This window comes from Pseudopodoces humilis, chromosome 1, assembly GCF_049639895.1.
Source record: "Pseudopodoces humilis isolate 2021_Gansu_Grassland_sample_001 chromosome 1, ASM4963989v1, whole genome shotgun sequence".
NCBI lineage: Eukaryota > Metazoa > Chordata > Aves > Passeriformes > Paridae > Pseudopodoces > Pseudopodoces humilis.
The window spans coordinates 68,925,613-68,944,698 of record NC_142200.1 but is presented as its reverse complement, the minus strand read 5'-3'; the positions used below and the strand labels follow the sequence as shown (position 1 = coordinate 68,944,698).

Here is a 19,086-nt window from a genome sequence, read left to right as displayed (position 1 = left end):
TTATTATTTTCTTCTTATTCCTTTCACCCATGTGCTCTACAGATAGTTTCTCTAGAAAACACAGTGAATTTTCAGCAAAGATTATCACAGCTCTTTAAGGGTCTAGAGAATTATCCTTTTGAAATCTTGGTCTGACTTATTTAGAAATACACATCCCACTGAAAGTCCATTCCATTAAGAATTAGTGCTTTGTGGCCTATTTTGAACAGTGCTATTTCCCATGGTACACTTTTGGAAATATTACTTCATAATTCTCAGTCTCTGCAAGTTTCAGGTTAAACTTTGTGTGCACCTTTTGTGGATGATCAGTACTGAACATCCTGTGTGTAGTAAACAGTTGCAATTTGGGGCTGTTTGTGCTCTGAGACTGTATCCTAATTCAACCCCTGTGTGGGAAGTTAATGACTCAGTGGGCTGTAGATCACACCCTACTTCATGGAGAAAGCACCATTTGCTGCAGTGGTGGTATTTGTCTAGAAAGGTAGGCAGTGCCTTGCTTTATTGATAACTGCCCATTCCATAGGTGGCCATCACCTATAAAGAATTTCACAGTGTTTGTGGCCTCAGAAAGAGGATGTGGGCTCACCATTTCTGCACAGATAGCTGTCTGGTGCTGCAGATGGCCATAAAATTCTAAGAGAGAAGTCAAATGTTACTACTGTAGTGACAGATTACAGTCTGGGCCTGAAGAATTAATGTGTAGAGATCTTCTTTTTAAGAGGTGGGGAGAATTAATCTCACAAAATTGGGTTGAAACGGTCATAGGGTATACCCAGAGTAACCAGTCAGGGTGATAGACATCAGTAGAAAAAAGACAAGATTCAAATGAAGTTATAAACTCTATTTGTTATAAATAAATAAGTATGGGAAGAGACATTAAAAGGAAGATTTTTTTTGACATTTTTCTCTTCCAGTGGGAAATACCAAGTGATGATGTTGGGTCCCTCCCACAACTCAGTTATTGAAGCAGAAGCCTGTGTAGTTGCAGACTTTGCTGCCTGGAATCACTGGGACCCTGTCATTGCCTTCACACCCTGGGGTCTTCCCTCCCAGCCATGGGCATTCAGAGGTTGTAACCTGCATGTTGTGCTAATTACTGATGCATGCAAATGTCCCCTCTCTGAGCAGCTTTGATGCTTTATTTCCTTAAAAGGAACTCAACCATTTGAGAGCATGGGCACAAGCATTGCTGAGGGGCCACCAGGCAACCACAACCATTGCCATTACATAAATCTACTGCAACTCACACACAGCTGGGTGAAGAGAAAAAGTGTGGAAAGGCTGCAGACAGGGGAAAAGTGAGGAAGGACAAAAGGGGAAGTGCCCCACCCCAGCTTGCAAAATCGGTCCTGTGGTTCAGACAGGTCCAGCTCACTGCTGCCCTGGTAATTCCACTGGGCAGGCAAAGGGGCTGAGGAGAAAGACCGCTGGAGCTAAACATCTTTGCACACTCCTCCTTATGGATGTTCAATGGCTATGAAGGCAATGTCTTGTGATTAATAATAAAGTGTGGCATGTGTGTGCCTGGACATTCAGAGAACCAAATTCTGAGACCTGAAATAACCTGGAGGGCTGTGTAGTATGTTTTATTTGCTCAGGTTTCAGATGGATATTTCTGCTGCTCAAACGTATGGAAGTGTGTAGAAACTGACGAGCCTTTGTAAATAATCGGTGGTAATTGCTGTCTTAACTGATGTAGCCCTCATGAGAGCAGACAGAAGATTTGAGATGGTTTGGAAGCTTTGAAAATTGTCTTTTACCCTCCACATTGAAACAAGGCTTGAAAGTCCAACTGAGGAGGCTTCTAAAGGAATTGAAAAACTTGAAGCTGAAATATTTTAGGAACTTTTAAAAATAGGGAAGCGGGGAATCTCCCCTTTTGTTTGGTCAGAAGCTCCTATTTCTAACCCCAAAGTAACAATCCCCACTATGGACTGGTATTGTATGCTGTGAGAACCTGCCTGTATGATGTGTATTTTTTTAAGGAGAACGCAGAGATAGTTTTGTCAGGCTTATTTTTATTTTGTCTGCAAAACTCTTATGGGGATTTGTATAGAGGAAGATGGGGGTGGTTAAGTTAGAGAATGCATGTGACAAATTTAATGAATGTCCTTAAATATGCCATACAGGATATAAGTTCTATTCTAGCCATCAAAGGTATGTTTTTCATGAGTGTTGTGTGAAACAGTGTGCTAGAGTGAGGTGCAGAAGACCCGGGTCTATGCAGCCATTGGGAATTTCCTGTTGTGCCGGAGACAAGTTCTGATCTAGGACTTAGAAAAATGTGCACAAAGGCAAATGGAAAAATGCCCTGTTACTGAAGGTGAATTCCTCTATAAAATTTAAAAATGCTTGCTTCAAGTAATGGAGAGTGAACATTTTGAGAATAGACTTGCACGTAAGGGTGACCTAGCCTGGAAAACAGAGCTACCGCAGCCCCAGTGAAGGCTGTGCTGTATTATGAGCTCAGTTCTCTCAACCTGTGCAAAGCCAGATCAGGGATGTAAAAATCTGCCCTCTTGTCACAACCATAGCACATGAAAAAAATCAAATCCTTGAGAACAAAACTGATGCTAAAAAGAATTGTACTTTTGCAATTATTTTTATTTAGTTTTGTGAGAAATTCTTTTACTCAGAAATATGACAGCAGGATGATTTGTGTTGCCACTGTGTGGCAACATGATATTGCAGGAGGTGCTGAAGCTATGGGGTTTTTGCTCCTATTTCTCCAGAGCTGTGTAGCTTGTGGAGTTGCAGCCTATTTCAGGAGCACCAGCTGGGTAAAGCTGTGTTTTCAGAACAGAACATTAGCACGAAAGTCAGGAAAAGCCTGGGAACTATGCAACTTTTTTTCTTCAGTGTTGGAGAGTGGTGAGCATTGCTTGAATAGGAGAGATGCAGTGTGTTTATCTGTGTGGCTTTAGGTACAGAGATTGAGTCTGCTGATCTAAACTGCAGTGAGAGGAAGTTCTCTTTATCTGAGCAGAAGAGATGTGCCTCAGAGATAAGCCCCATTCTAGTTCAGGACTTAAATTTATCTAGCAGGATCTCAGCAGTGGCTGCAGCTCAACTCAGAAACACTAGGCTCTGGCTGGAAGATGGGCATGTTTTAAGCCAGGGAAGAAATCTGTAGCTACAACTTCCAAAAATTCAGGTTGTTTTAAGGGAATGATTCTTCATCATATGGTTGGACTGGCCTCCCAACACCAGCCACTCCTCTGTTCTGTATTAATTTTTGCTTGCTCTTTGCTGTAGGTTTGCTTTTTACCTTGAACAATTTTTTTTTCTCCCTGAATGCTCTTCAGTACTGCAGCTGTACAGAAAACTGAACTGCTGGACTGAGGCACAATGCAGGGACTGCTTGCCTCTACAGAGGTGCTGTTTTGGAACCAGCTGCTCTTTGGGTTTTGTTCAGCCACTCCACATTTCTGTAATTTCAACTCCAGCTGTGGTGGCTCCCTGGAAAGAGACAGTTTCTGGCTGCAGAGGATCTGCAGCTATGCTCTTCCCTTAGACGTGAACTTCCCAGGCTCTGTCCGACAGTAAAATGTGTAAACACAGTGCCACTCTGGCTTGATTCGAGATTTGCAAAGAAGGAATGCAGCATGGCCATGCCTTCACAGTTTTCCCCAATGTAGAATGAGCCCTTTATATAGAGAGGGATGGAAGAGATCCTGTTTGGATGAGTGAACACCACTCATTGCAGCAGGAGAGAGGTTTGTTCCCAAACCTTTTCCTTTGAGCTCACTATATGAGGTTTCTGGAAGCCTCAGATGGTCTCTCAGGAAAAGCTTTGCCTATTGGGCAGTAGGTAGGTGTGACATAGCCACTAGTGCAGGCTTACCCTCAGCATGCCATTTATGGTGACTGTGTGGGACCACAACAAGCTGTTAAGTTGTGAAAGTGGATCAAATAGCATCCAAAGATTTTGGCTTCCAGTGAGAGCTTATTGGAAAGTGTCATGCCTCATCCAGCTGCCTCCCTGAACAAGCGAGCAGAGCAGCAGCCCAAGAGCAGGCTAGACCTCAGCCTGCAATGAGAGATATCCTGCTGCTCCTTCCTTCTGTTGCCTTCTCCCTCACCCACAGGTAGATTTTGTGTTACAAAGGTGCACATGCAGGAACATAATTCCCAGTAAATTAACCCTGGTGTGCACTTCTTTCTTTGTTTTTTTACACATTTTGAAGTTAGGAATAATGTCCAGTTCTCATATTGCAGTTTAGGGTCATGTTTCTCAGAAACATTTATGTGTCTAAGTTACCTGCATAAAAAGAGATCCCAAGAAGATATCTAATCTATTATTTTACCATTAGCCATAGTGACACCACAGGCACCAAATAGGATTTTTGAAAGTAACTCATCCTCTATTCATGCAAATGAGATTTCAATCCTAACATGGCAAAATCCATACCTAAAAATTGGATTAAGAACCTGATTGAAGAATTGCAGAAAAAAAAAAAAAGGTAGAGCAAGCACAGAATTACTCTCAATTTCCAGCCAAAACAGGCCTTATCCAAAAAGAAAAGCTAAGGCACATATTTTTTGCTTTGTTTTTCACATTCCATTTCCCTTGTTTCTCCTCCACCAAAGATAGTCCAAAATTTTCTTGCTTGAGAAGTGTAATAAATGTAGCAAAAATGGAGAAATATGACAACATGAATTAACTTCCACTATTCCATGCCACATATCAGAGTTTAAATTAAAAAAAAAAAAAAAAAAAAGGAAAAAAAAAAAGGAGGGAAAAAAAAGAGAAGAAACTGAAGAGTAAGGAGAACTTTCACATGAACCATTTTTTTTACTGTGGAAATGTTACATCTAAGGAAGTGGCTCTTACCAGAGCTTTCAGTAACTTCTAGATTATTTCATGGAATGATGTGAGAAACTCACTTGTTCCCTGACACTTCCTTAAAAAACCAAATATTTATTTATTTATTTATTTAATCTTTAGAATAAATTGCTAATTCCATCATATAACAGAGTATCTGTGCATGATTTTTTCCTCCCTGCTGATTAAGTAACAACAGAAGTGTTTAATGCAATGGAAAGGTGGGTTTAAACTAAAGTTGGCAACACTTTCAGCTTGTTTTGCAATTAATAGAAGAGGAAATATTAATTCTCCATATTTCATCATTTAAAAGCATCCTGTGTTTGTAAGAAGCTGTGATCAGCAAACATCCCTGCTATGGATTTGAACTTCCCAAATCTTTCGTGGTTTTTGAGTTTTGGGGGTTTTTGTCTAAGCTAAGAGTTTTGTGTTCTGATTTTTAATAGTGGCTTAGGGGTTTTTTGGAGGGAGATCTGTCCCTTCTCATTCACAGTACTGTGCACCTCAGCATTATATGGGCCAAGTTATGGAACCTGTTATTTCCTGCTGTGAATATGTGTTGCAATACTCAGTAGTAGTGGCAGTGGTTGGCATTGAAATGGGATGTTTCATTAGCCCCAAAATGGGGACTGCAAGCTGGGGAATACTGCTGTTTCTGCACCCCTCATGCTGTGTCTGGATTTCAAATACATCTTTCCAGTTCTTTCCATATGAAAAATTATTTTCAGGGGGACATGCACCTATAGAATTCACTATGAAAAATGTTTGCCTTATTGTGGGGTGCTTGGGTTTTGTGACCAGGTTTGCAAAGCAAAAACACCAGTGAGACTGAGGGAAATGTCAAATTGTGCATGATCCATCTGTACCCTGACCTCCAGCTGGCTGTTATTCACAATTCAGGCTGTGAATGTCTCTGTTCTTCCAAAGCAGAGCACTCCTCCCAGTTTTCCCAGACTGAAGCCATGGGCAAAGAGGTGAAAACATCCCTTCCACACTGATGTGGTATCTTCCTTTCTGAGTCAGGGTTTGTCCTTTTTCCTCCCAGAATCCAATTAATTTTGTAACTGGCACCTCCTGCAGCTGGACAGTGGAGGGGAGGTGGGGAAGCCGAAACGCCAGCATGGTCACTGAAGCTTTATCTACTGCAGGTGTGGATCTACAACAATTTATCTGGAAGTCAAATGGGAACTAGGCTTTTCTGGGGAGGGATTGAGTTTCCTGCCCATTTGTCCACATAATGGCAAGTAGAAGTAAAAATGAGAAATGATAATTGTGCTAGCAAAAGGCTTCAGTGGCTTTGGAGCCCAACACATGTAATATATGAGGGAGGAATAATGGTAATGAGGCATTCCCTCTACTGTAGTATTGCATTTGTTTAATCTTGCCACTACATTGCTGGTAGATCCTACTAAAATTGGTATCCTGTAATGGGCTTATTGTGGTGTTAAGTGGAATTCTTTTTCTCCTTTCAAAATAGACTAGTGAAGTCTGATATTGTTTATTCTGTAATTACACATTAACGAGTCTGTACATTTGCTGTACAGTATAAGCATTAATAATAAGCTTTCCTGTGTTCAAAGAAAGGGGCTGATTTATATCATTCATGATACAGCCCTTGGTGTTTAGAAGACAATGTAAATATGTTTTCCATTTCTAAAGGTTTTTATAATTAATTTAATACTTTAATACTCTTTAATACTCCCTTTGAAATTTGTAATGGCAGTGTATTTTCCAGCCATCAGGAGCCATTTATTCATATTCTCCCCTTTGCATGTTTACATGTACATGCATACACATATGTACATACAAATATGTGTCTGTCAAGCACACAGAATTATGTGCCTGCAAAACCAAGTTTCTCTATGTTTATGTCTCTGTAAAAACAGTCCCCATATGCAAAAGAACATTTATCTTGAAAGCTGAGCTTTTCCTTCTTAAGACCAAGCAAACATACACTCTGCAACACAAACACATGCCATAAAAATATTTTTTTCAAACCAAAAAGAGGAAAGGGTTAGTTCCTGCTAGCTTGTCGGTATCCCTATAAGAAACCTAACTGTGAATTCCATTTGGGAAGTGGGTAACAGCTGAGGAAGATCCACTTGTACCCATTGTGGCTTTTGTAGTCTGCATAAAGCTGCTGGCCCAAGGCAGCTGTGAAGGTCTTGGTACTAGAAGGACCACCAAGGAGTTAATGAAGATAGAGGGAGATGGAGAAAGGAGTGAGAGAAACACACATCCCCCAAGTCTTCCTGCCAGCATTCTTTGCCTGTAAAGGCTCTCCTGCCAGCCACTACTGTCTTAGCAGTGAGGGGCCCCTAAGGATTCTCCTGTGCAGCTCATAAGTGCTATTCCTCCTTGCATTCAGGTGTTCTATTAACTTGCAGTATTATGTAAGTAGAGTTTGTAATGGAGAGACAGGGAAACATTCATGAAATGGTTTTCTCTAGAAGATTATTTTGCAGTCCAATACCAAATTGAGGTTTGCATAGTGAAGCTTTGGGGGGGTGTATAATACAGCACAGGGAGAGATGGGCGACATATTGAAATAATCTAATGGAAAATGCAGATATAATATCTTGTATTTCTCATTTGCGATACAACTTTCCACTAAAAGCTTATGCTTGCCTAACTGGATAACTTTCTTAGAGATGTTTCAGTACCTAACTGAGCTAACAAATACAAAAGCACAGTTAAAAGTACCACTGTAATAAAGGTAGTGATGGAACCCTCTGCTCTTCTGTCACAGAAAACAGTTTGTATTCAGGGAATCTCCTTATGCACATCTTGGGGAGCTTTAGGTAAGTTCAAAATATAACTCCTCACAAAGACCAGGCTAGTTGAGCACAATGCAGTCCTCTGCCTTCCTGTGTGTTAACTCATGTTTTCTCAAAACTGAAAACTAAAAAAATGGTTTTTTACCCCTCTCTTTTCCCTCAGTGGGACAGAGTACCAATAGTTGTCTACTTCCTGAGAACACAGTGATCCTCATTTCTGGACTGTGGGTTTTTCACATTCAGGCATAGATGGGAGTTAATCAGATAGCCATGGGCAGCTCTAGCAAATAGCACATTTGCATCAGCAGAAGCTAGTTTCAGCAGACTTGCTGAGAAGTTTTGCTGCAGCATGCCACCATCCTGCCCCACTGACGGGCACTGCACATCCATTTGATAAAACAGATGACAACAGAAAATGAAACCTTTAACGTTCTCTTCTTCAAATGCTTGAGAAGCACCTTACTGTGAAGGTGTGAGCCTGTGATTCACATCATCTTTCCTGGGACTCTATGATGACTTTGAGATAAAGGAATTTAAAGCTATGTATGAACTGAACTTCATTTATCCAGGTGGCAAGGAGAGCTCTTAGAACCACTGTAATGCAAGTGACAATCCTCATGGCTAACAGTTTCCAGGAGTCTAAAGGCCTTCAAGTAGAATATTAAGATTACTGGGATTTGAGTGTCTTATGCTCAGAAATAATCAGCTATTACAATTTTGTCTTTTTGTGTTGAGTAAGTCACTTCAGACTCTGTAGTGGTTCAGATTTGCTAATTTCATTTCCCGGCCAACGCACCAAATAAATGTTGTGGTTTTAAAGCAGTAACTAAAAAAATTACAAGAAAACTTACTTATTTCTTGCTGCGAGATACGGATTAGAACAAGAGCAAAACAGGCTTAAAACTTAAAAGGAGTAAAGAAAGTTTATTAACAAAACTACAAGAATAACAACACCAGAATAAACTTCCAGAAAACTCCTTTATCCCCCACTACCCAACCATTTCCTTGTTCACATGACAACATAGAGAAAACAAACTTTGGAACTTTGGTGTTTAAACAGTCCCCAATTCCTGCTAGAATCTTTTCATCAGTCTCTGTAGGGAAACAGAAGTCTTCTTCTGCTAATCTATGGAGTTTCTCACAAGAAAACTATTTCTGTTGCAGCTTTCTATTTCTCTGATGCCAGCTGCCCAGAAATCTGTCATCAGATTTTCTCCTCCCATTTCACATCACTCTGAGGTGTGTTATGGGCCATGAGTCTAGGGATATCACTTTTAAGGATGAGTTATTCAAAGGCAAAAGTTCTTTTCATCTGTCTCTGTGAGCTTCCCTGGAAAACAGAAGTTTTCTCTTTGCCTCTCAAGGCCCCAAATCTTCAACTATTACTTCTCCCCTTCTGTTCCAGCACCTCACTGTATCATAATTACTCCACCTTTTGCTCAAAATCCAAACTCTGAACACTCCATTCCTCCCCATATCCTCTGTCATGAATTAAAGGAGTTTTTTCAGAACATTATTGTCAATCTCCATAGCTTTAACAGAAAAATATTTCAGCTTAATTGAAGCATCTCCTTATTCTCTACCTTTTCTGAAGCTTAATTCTTTACTGTCTCTGATAGTTTATAAAGTCTCTTTACATGTTGATTGCTCTCTTTTTCTTTCTCTGGAAAAAAGAATTAATCTGCAAGTCTCGTCTGGGTAATGAAAGTGTTAAAATCTTGCCCAGGCTTTGTAGATAGTTCTGTGATCTCTGCCGGAGCAGCGGCTGGAGGTGTCTGCGATGGAAGATTCTTCATGGCTGCTCTGGAGAGTGTGGTCGCTGTCTCAGCCCTCCGCAGGTCAAGAGTTTTTTTTTTTTCCTTTACTCGGCAGTCTGTGGTGAATTCAGTCACAGCAAAAACTACAGCCGAGCCAAGGACCGGCCTGGCCCGGCCAGAGCCCGGGGCAAGCCCCGCAGGCCCCATCTCCCGGCTGGGAGCCGCGGCAGGCCCAGCCCAGCCCCTGCCCGGGCCGCATGGCCTGGGCAGGGGACGGGAGCCAGCTGGAGCTCTGTTACCTTTCACGGCCAGGGAACAGAGACCAAGAAATTCCCAGACTTAGGTCTTAAGGTAATGTTCACAGGTTGATCTCACTTTTCAATGGTTAAAACTGCTGTCAATTCTTAGAAATGGCCAGCTTTTGGCTAGGAGACAAACTCCCATCAGCCTTCAGCAGTGTTAACTTCCTTAGGTGTTTCTCTTTGTTTTCCTAAATGCCAATCTATCACAGACTCAAACTTGACTTTTTCTCTCTTCTAAATGAGCAAAGCATCATTCATCAGTCCCAGATTTTTGTCTCCAGTTGCTGACCAGTTTACCAGGTAAAGGCTGATTTTCTGAAAGTCTGCACACTTTCTGCAGCCTCTGACAGACTTGCCTGGCCATGACCTGGCTCAGCCTGTATGACGAATAGCCCAAACTGTATTTCTGTTTGTAGGTGATGAAGTTAGCAGGATTTCATTTCCTTTCTTGACTTCACTATGCTCCCCAGCACAACACAGCCATGGCAGATACCAGTTTATTTTAGCTATTAAGAAGCAGCAACTTCTGTAAATCTATTTTTCTTTTTAGTGAGAAAGGTTTTTCAACCTTTCCATTTGCCTCACACTTAGTCCCACTACACTGTCTGGGTGTTGCTATGAAATTTAGGTGCTTTATGAATCCTGAGTTGGGTGCTGCTGATGTACTCTCTTTGGCTTCATAGCAACAAAGAGCTGCAACTTGGTAGTTCGTACATTACAGCATGTTAAGATACACATTTGTGTGTTTCTACCTTGAGAATCCATCGTATTTGGTGAAAATGCAGTGCAGTATCTTTTCCTTTGGAATGTTTGAAAAGCACTTTAAACATAAACTGGGCAGATGCTTTTAAAAGGATTCTTCCAAGTAAAAGGCATTTACACTTGCTAGGGCATGAGACTAGGAGCAGAGAGGAAGTTTGACAGAAACTTTGCCTGCTAGACACTTTCAGATATTCCATAAATGCTGAGATGGCAGGAAATGCCAACAATGATAGCCTAAATGGATAATTAACCCTTACAGGTGACCATGTTTGGATCACCTTCTGAATGCATGGCACCAGTTTTTACAGCTTATTACAGATCTTATTCTAGTTGCATGTAACTGTGTCTCCTCTGTCCATTTTGGCTCTTCCTGTCAGTGTAAGACTGAGAAAGGGAATGAATTATGCTTGGGGTTTTTCTACTGCCATTTTTTTCCCAATTGTTTTGTTGGGACTTTTTTTGTCTCTAATTTTACATTGTGGCACAGGGCTCTTGGAAAAGAACCTCTGTTACTCCTAAACACTGCATGAACATCAACAGAACACCCCAAAGAGTTTACAATATAATTAAGGCCATATATATACATAATTGATTAATTAAACTTTACAAGTCCTAGCCAAGGTAAGTGTAAGGTTGGGCAGAATGAAATATAATCAATTGTGTTGTGCAATCTAAACCATATACTGTATTCTGGAGACCAGAGAGAAAATTTGTTTTTCTAACAGATGCAGCAAAACAGTCTTGTGTGTTCTTCTTCAGGGTGCAGTGGGATTGGTTTGGTTCAAAGTACTCAACTTTGTTTTAAACTACATCTCTTTAGCTTGAAAAGTACAATTGAAAAATATAAAGCAGGTAAAAGTAACTAAATTAAGGGTTTGGTGATCATACATGAGGGAATAAAATAAATATTGTCTGTGAATTATTAGATCACTTAAGGAATCAGGAAATAATTAGTTTTCTGACTTCTAATTAGTCTAGAACTAACTAGTCTAATTCTCAAGTCTAATTAGATCTTAGTACAGAGAAGCAATCTACTGTATCACTTGGTCTTCTGGAAAAAGAGGAGATCTGATTCCAAGCTCTGTGCCTGATTTGCAAAGGCAGAAATCCTGGGATGTACCAGTGCAGTGAGTGAAATTCCAGCCTGGTGCTGATGTGACAGAAGTGAGTGAGGCTGGTCGTGGGAGGCTGGGCAGCTGAAGATAAAGTAGGCGCATAAGCCCAAATTTCAGGATATCAGATCCTTATTCAGACTTTATTCTGAGATGTTTCTGTTTATTAGACTGGACAGTAATTCTACCTTTGTATAATTCTGTAGGCTACATCACAGACTATGAACAGTATTTTCACAAATACCTAAGTTATACATTTTCTTGGAACTACAAGTTCTGCCTGCTCCATGGTCCCTAATCTTCTGTGGAACACATAACAGGAGAGTGACCAGTGCAAGGCCAAATTTCAGCTTTATGTGTTAGGACATTTTAGAGGCATGTACCTGAATATAGGAATCACTCTAAGCAGCAAAATGGCTTTTGAGTTCCCCATTAAAAAACAAAACAAAACAATGTCTTATCCCCATTTAAAAAGAATTGAAAAATGCGCAGATAGGGAAGTAAGGGCACATGATGGATTAAACGCCTTTCCCATGGCCACACAGGAAGTCTGTGGCTAAGCTAGGAATTAAACCTAGATTTCCTCAGTCTGCCTCCAATGTCTTGCCCCCATTTCAGGCTGTAAAATCTTGTTTGTTACCAAATTCTCTGTAGGCTGAAGCAGTAGGACACTAAGTGTGAGAATGAGCAATATTAGAGAATAAATACTATTAATAATAGGTGAGAAACTGAGAATAGTTCTGGATCAAGCATTACCCATTTCTATTGCTGTTTAATGTCCTCTTTTTTCCTACTTTACATCAGTATAAAAATCCCCTTGTGGTATTGTTCCTTAACCAAACTAGTTGTGCCTTTTCCTATGGCTAGGGTTACAGTGGAGCACAGTGCTTAGCTGTTTCCAGCTGTTCTGGTTTAACAGTAAGTAACATTATGACTGGATTGACAGAAAAAATACTCTATTTATGCCTCTTTCGCCTTACATTTCTCATCCAAAGTCAAATAGAAAAATTACATCCATTTTCTGTGGAGAACATCCATATCTATTTTCTCTCTTACCATGTTCATTTGATTTAACAAAACATTCTATTTCTTTAACTGCTGCATGACTGAATTTTATCCTTGGAAATGCTGAACTACATCAAGAGGGGCTCCATTGAAGTGAAAACGAGACCAGGACCAGTAAAGCCAGAAGAAAGCAGTTCATGCCCCTCAAATATGAAATAAAGAGAAGCCCATCTCTATAGTAGGTAGAATATGACAAGCTAGGCAAAACCTTCCCAGTGGTCATAGTTCCTCTCACATAAATATGCTGGGTATTGCACAGCATGGTCACTACCAGCCCTACAAGAACAATGCACTGCATAAACTCTGCCCTTGTAGACTAGAGATACAGGTGTACCTGTAGGGAACTGGGAGAACAGTCACAGCTGCAGGATGGGAAATGCTGTGCAGGTCTCCAGCAGTGATTCCATCTCAGGGACTGTTGCCATTCACTGAACCATAGTGCTAACTCCTTCCTACTCAGGTAGGAAGTCCCACATGTCCTAAATTACATTAACTTTAGCTGAAGAAATAAACACTGCTTAAGTGGACCAGAAGATACTTTCTAATTTACAGATAGATGGTAGGGAGAAGAGCTGAACCTGCTGATATTCTCTGTTCAAGAGTATTTCAGAGAAAGTAAAGCCTTACTAAAGCCCATTTCTTATCACCTGACAACCTCTTTTGTGGAGAATAGCCTCAAATGGTTTTGACAGTTCTTCCAATAAGGGAGCTTTCATGCAATGATGAACAAATAAATACACCACAATACACCCTTCTGTAACACTCCTGTCTTTATTTACATGCAGGATTTCACCACTATCTTCCTGAGAAACTACAAAATTCAGTTAGGTAGCAGATAAGACAAAAACTGGAGCTTGATTCAAAAATTATGTATAACTGTTAGTGTTGTGACATTTATAGAGAATAATTTCTCATGTTTTTACTTTCTACTTAGCTCTTTATCAGAAAAATTCTTGCTGAAAGGTCCCCAGGTAAGGAAAGATTGTTAAAAGCTGGTGTTCCCACTCTGTTCTTAAAGAAGTCCATGTTCTGTTTTGTATCTATTTTGCCTTGAAATGAAGAAGAGAAAATTCTTCATGTGAATCTCAAATACTTTCTGCTCCAGCCAAGTTTCATTCTGAACAAGTGGGACACATGGTCTCAGTGGAAGGACTTCCTAAGTTGTCTGCTCCATCCACTGTCAGCCAGGCAGGATTGCCCAGTTAGGCAATCCCTACTCTGCTTTAGCCAATTTCCTTCTGTACTCTTCTCTCACTCTGTCCCCCACGGCTGCCTTCAGCAAAAAAGACCGTTGCCTAATTGTGCCTTTGATATGAAGGTAAGGAATGGGCTGGTGGTTAGTTCAGGTTGGGAGAGTCCAGCTGCACATAGAGCACCACAGTTTGGTGCCAGTCTTAAAGGAGGTGGGGAAAGGAATACATGTCAAGTGGGTGAATGTCAGAGAGGAATTGTAATCTGGAAGATTACTGTAGAGGCAAAAAGGGCTAAATCTCTCTATTTTTTTTGTTGGTTTTAATTTTTTTCTGCTAAGCAACTAAGTATAATTCCTGGTCTATGCTTCCCTTTCTGTCACTTCTCCATAATTCTTAGCATTTCAGTTGGGTTGCTGTCTCTTGGCTGCTTCCTCTTTTCCTGCTTTCCTATATTTCATTATTTGCCCTTCTTCCTCTTAGAGTACTTTTATAACAGTGAGGAGGATGTGGAAATGTTACAATGTGACACAGAAACTGCAGTGTCACAACTACAGCTCTTTTGTTTCACCTCCAGGAATGCAAAGAAGCAGATCAGAGTGGAGAGGCAGGAGTGGGTAGCTGAGTGAAGGGAAGAGATTTATAAATAGGGAAGAGAAATGACAAAAAGTCAGGAAGTTTCCAGATTGGTAACTTGAGATAAAAGCTTTCCACATAGGTAAAGATAATCCCAAACTGAACCATCACTGTGTCCTTGAATGCATAGATACAAGCAGTACCAGTGTAGAGGCCTCCCACAATACTACTGCAACAGAGATGTAGCCATGATGTGTTTTTGAACTTGCCTGTAGAAATGAAAGCTGAGCAGAGATCTAGACCTGTATTGTGTACAGTTCTTAAAACTGTATTTTCAAAACAAAAAACAAATAAATAATAGAACCTCAAAAGAAAAACTATTCTTAGGGCCCATGTATGTATATGAAAAAAATCTTTAGAAGATAACATGGTTGAAAATAAGATGCTGTAGCTCCCTTGAGATATCAGGCTGTTGAAAAAACTTAGTCCCAAGGACTTTCTCCAGCTGCTTCCTTGAGACAGTGGTCTAATTTCTTAGTGGATCAGATTTTCCAGGGTGATCTTTTTTCTGATAATCTAGTTGCATTAGTATCTGAAGTTGCCTCAGTATTTTAGTTGCTTTTGTAAAAATCTTTTGCTGATAGACAAAGTTAAAGTAATCAATAGGCCTATTGAAATGAGTGGAATTGTGTTTGAACACTAGTTAGACCATATTGGATTATTCTGTTCTATACCTCATCCAGAAATAAAGGTTTTGATGGGATAATTTCTGTGGTCTGAGTTATATATGTTTCTGATGTTCATAATAATCAGTTCTGGGCTCCTTGTCACGATTTCGTTGAGTGATTGGAGCTATTCGAGACTATTTAGTTTAAAACTATTATTTTGAAAGACTTGTCTCTTGAAGCTCTGTCAGCAAGGTGTTGGCTTGGATGATTTGTTGTTCTATCCAAGTTAAGAAAATGTTTGCATTTTGACGTAAGATACCCAGCATGGTGATTGTGACTGTCTGAAGATGGTGATCTTGACTGTGTTTCCAGTGAGTTTCAAGTGTCAGATTATTGATTCAACAGAGGTAAAATAATTTTAAAATACCTTTTACACTCACCAGCCTTAGATATTGCTGAAGAATTGTTCAGAGTTTGAGGAAGTCGCGCCTGAGTGAATTGCCTCTCTCTTCTGGAGGCATGGCATAACTGCACTAGAAACTCAGCTAAACTTCAACTCTGCAGCATAGTTACTTTCTGGTTTTGGAGACATACTTCAGGACAGGAACAGGGGTTCCTAAATTCAGTAGTTTCAAGTCACAGCTGAGGTGTGATTGCAGAGCAGAGTTAGTAAGTGCAGGTAGGATGCTGCAATATCCTTTCTATATAAAATAATTTAGTCTTAATTTCTGACATTTTTCTCCACATCTTTCTGAGAAGTGGATCTTTTTAAAATATTATCTCCTTCAGCTTTTTCAGAAAGCTAGTGAAATCTAGGTTTTTCTCTTAGCTCTGCACTCAAAGACCCAAGAAGACAGTATTCAACTTTACAATTGTTGTATGCCTCACAGAAGAGGCATCCAATGTCAGGGATGACTTATCATAGCACCAGTATGGTTAAGGATGGATTCTGTTCAGGAAAGAGAAGGTGTGCTTCTTTTTCCTGAGGTAAAAGCAAGAAAACTGCAAGCATAAAAAATGGTCAAGAAGTGAGGAAAGACAAGAAGTCTCTTAAAAATTTGTACTAAACTGAGTTTGTAGACTTTCAGAATAATCCAGATCTCTGAGTGCTTGAGAGTCTGCCAGCATCATTTGGGGTTTCTTGCCATTTCAGCATAGCAGAGTGATTGCCAGAACGGGAATACAGGTCCCTGTAGCAAAGCATTACCTGTGATACACAGAAAGAAGGAATTTATATTGTCCTGACATTTTTCCCCTCAGGAGCTAGCAGGTATGTCCATATATTCAGAGAATTTATTTGAGATTTCTGTAAAAAAAATATTGCCTCTTCCCCAGAAGATGTAGATTAGGATTTCCTTTTCCTGGAATGCTGAGTACACTCTTAACAAGTAAACAGCAATTTAGATTGCAAAACTTTTTCATAATAATTCTAAAAGCCAAAAAGAATAATCTGTAATAGCATCTAGAAAAATAACTGAGCACTCAGGGTTAACAGACCTAAAGCAGGCTTCATAACTCAGCATCAACTTCTTTGGGCAGTCCTCAGAGAGAATGTCTACTTTATCACTCATAAAATGATGACTGTATTTTATTTGCTTTAGTCTAAAATAAACATTCAATATCCCTGTGTTTTTTTTTTTTCCCTGTGTCAGGTAAGGGCAGCACAGAAGACTCTGCTCTGCAATTTGTTTTTAGACTAGGCAAGATAATAAAATTTTCATAGTGTATTCCCTCCCAAGTGCTGAAATGGCTGGGTTCCTCTCCATTTCATCCTCTGACCTCTTCTCAGAAGAGGACATTGACAGTGCACAGCTTTGGCACGACACCCAAAAGCTCCTCCCCAAACCTAAACACAGCTGCTTAGTCTAAATTTAGAAATACTGACCCTTTGACAGCTATGGGGAACTATGTATATTTGCATAAAATATTGCTCAAGGCATCATCATGGCAGCTGAATGGTCCCTGGAAAAGCCCCTGTGTCCGTTCAGTGATAGTGAAGGCACAGCATATTATTAACATGCGTGACTTGTTACATGGATGGACTTGCAAGGGCCTGACTCTGAACCAGGGTAGCTCTGTGCCACGCCAGCCACAAAAATAAGGATATGCAAGCAGCTCACTGAAATGGTATATGAAAAGGGGAGGGTTTGCAAAGAAGGGCTAACTTTGCATTCAGGGCAAGGCAAATTTAGGTTCTCTGAAGCAATATACAAAATAGTTCATCTTCCTGCCTTTCCCTAAACTACAGAATCAAGGGTACTTCTTTGCTCCCAAGTGGTAGCTCTGTTCTTCAGGGCAGTGACTGTTGCCTTCATCTGGTGCCTGACCAATACACTGTGTGTGTGTTCAGATTTCACAGGCTTTTCTCTTCGTCAAGCTCCCCCTCCAACTACACTTCACATTATTTATATGTAACTGATCACTTTGTCTGATCTTAACCATGTTTCTGCACTTTTTAAGCCCTTGCGTTGTTAAGGTATGCCCACAGAAACTCCCAGATAAGGACAACATCCAGCCATTGGCAGCATGGCTTCATGGAAGAGCCTGGCTGTCTCTTCCATTTTTGTGGAGCTTCTGGTCTGCCTGTTGAATCTTGGATATAGGCATTCCTCTTCTCCAGAACACTAATCTTTGAAGGTGGATACTCCCTTCATGTTCTCCCAGCTGCCATGTGCGACTGCCTTTAGTTAGAATTTTGTTTCATTAGTTGAGGATTGATTAGCACCCATGACTTTCACTAAAGCATGCTTTGTGGGGAATGCCTTATAAATGTTAGGATATCATACATCTGAGGCTTTGCTATTCTTGGATAACTGTTGCTGTGTGGGGAAGAGCATAAGCCACAATGATTGTGCCTGTAGACTTTGGAGAATGCCACTTCAGAGGTTCCCGTTTCGGCACATAAGCATGTGTATTCACAGACACACCTGTGTGACCTGAGGATGTTTTCATGGTAGTGTTTTTACCTCACTGTTGTGCATTGTTACTTAAGGTTACTTTGCTTTTTAAAGATTTCCTGCTAAGGTTCCTTTTACTACTCCTTCATCCTTTAATGCCCATGTTAAAAAAATCTGGTGAAAGCAGAAGAGACAAAAAATTTACGGATGAAAAGTGCTGTTTTTACTATAATTTGTAAGCAAATATTTCTCTCCAGTTTGAAAGTGTTCCCAGCTTACTTCTCAAAGCAGAGAAGGGTCAATAAAGTCTGTTACCAGCAAACCTGCAGCAGTTCCCTTTGCTACTTCATCATGCAGCCAGTAAAAGAAGCAGAGCATTTCCAATATAGGAAGCATGGATTACACATACATGTAGAACTTGGGAAACAGGTTTAGTATGGCATTTCCTGACAGCGCTCTTTCTCTTGCCTTTAAGATTTAGTTTTACTTGTACCTCAGATGATGAACATCAAGCAGCCAGGTAGTTAACTCTTCTTTGGAAAATCAACTTGAATCTAGTACAAAATGTACCAGCAAGTGTCACAACAAAGACAAGAAATATGTACTAGACCAGCCCCTTTGGTTTGGTTACAGATCATTTCCTACTGAAAAGAAATTTAGAAGTTACGTAAAAGGCTCATATCTTCAGGTGTATATTTGAGGGCATTATTTGAATCTGTCTTTAACCAATGCATATTTGCTGGTCCTTTAGAAAATCCCTGTGGGTAACTAACAGGTGGCTACTGGGAGAATGCACAATGGACCAAAAGCCACTTTTTTACCTAGAGAGGACATACTTTGTTAGTTGTTTTGTTCACTTGTTTGATTCCATACAGTTTGATTTCTCTGCAGCCCCTAGAAAAACATATTGATGTGCTTTGCAATGCAGTGAAGCACAGTTCCCTGCTCCTTCCTCCTGAGGACAGGCTGTGCATACTGACAGGCACTGGCGCTGGCACGTGGGCTGAGCACCTCCCCCAGACAGCAGCAGGGAGAAGTAGCAGCTATGGGTGATGGCATGGGTGGAGCTCCTCACACCAGTTGTCCCATGGGAGATAGCTTATCTGTGGACGCCTGTGTTTCTGGAATAATATCCATTTGATTGAAAGCCAGAAT

General features: G+C 40.4%; 1 protein-coding gene across 13 annotated transcripts in view; it reads left to right on the top strand.

Annotated features, from left to right (window-relative positions):
- IKZF1 (IKAROS family zinc finger 1) overlaps positions 1–19,086 on the top strand; it is a 68,932-nt gene that overhangs the window by 25,148 nt on the left and 24,698 nt on the right. The window lies entirely within an intron of this gene.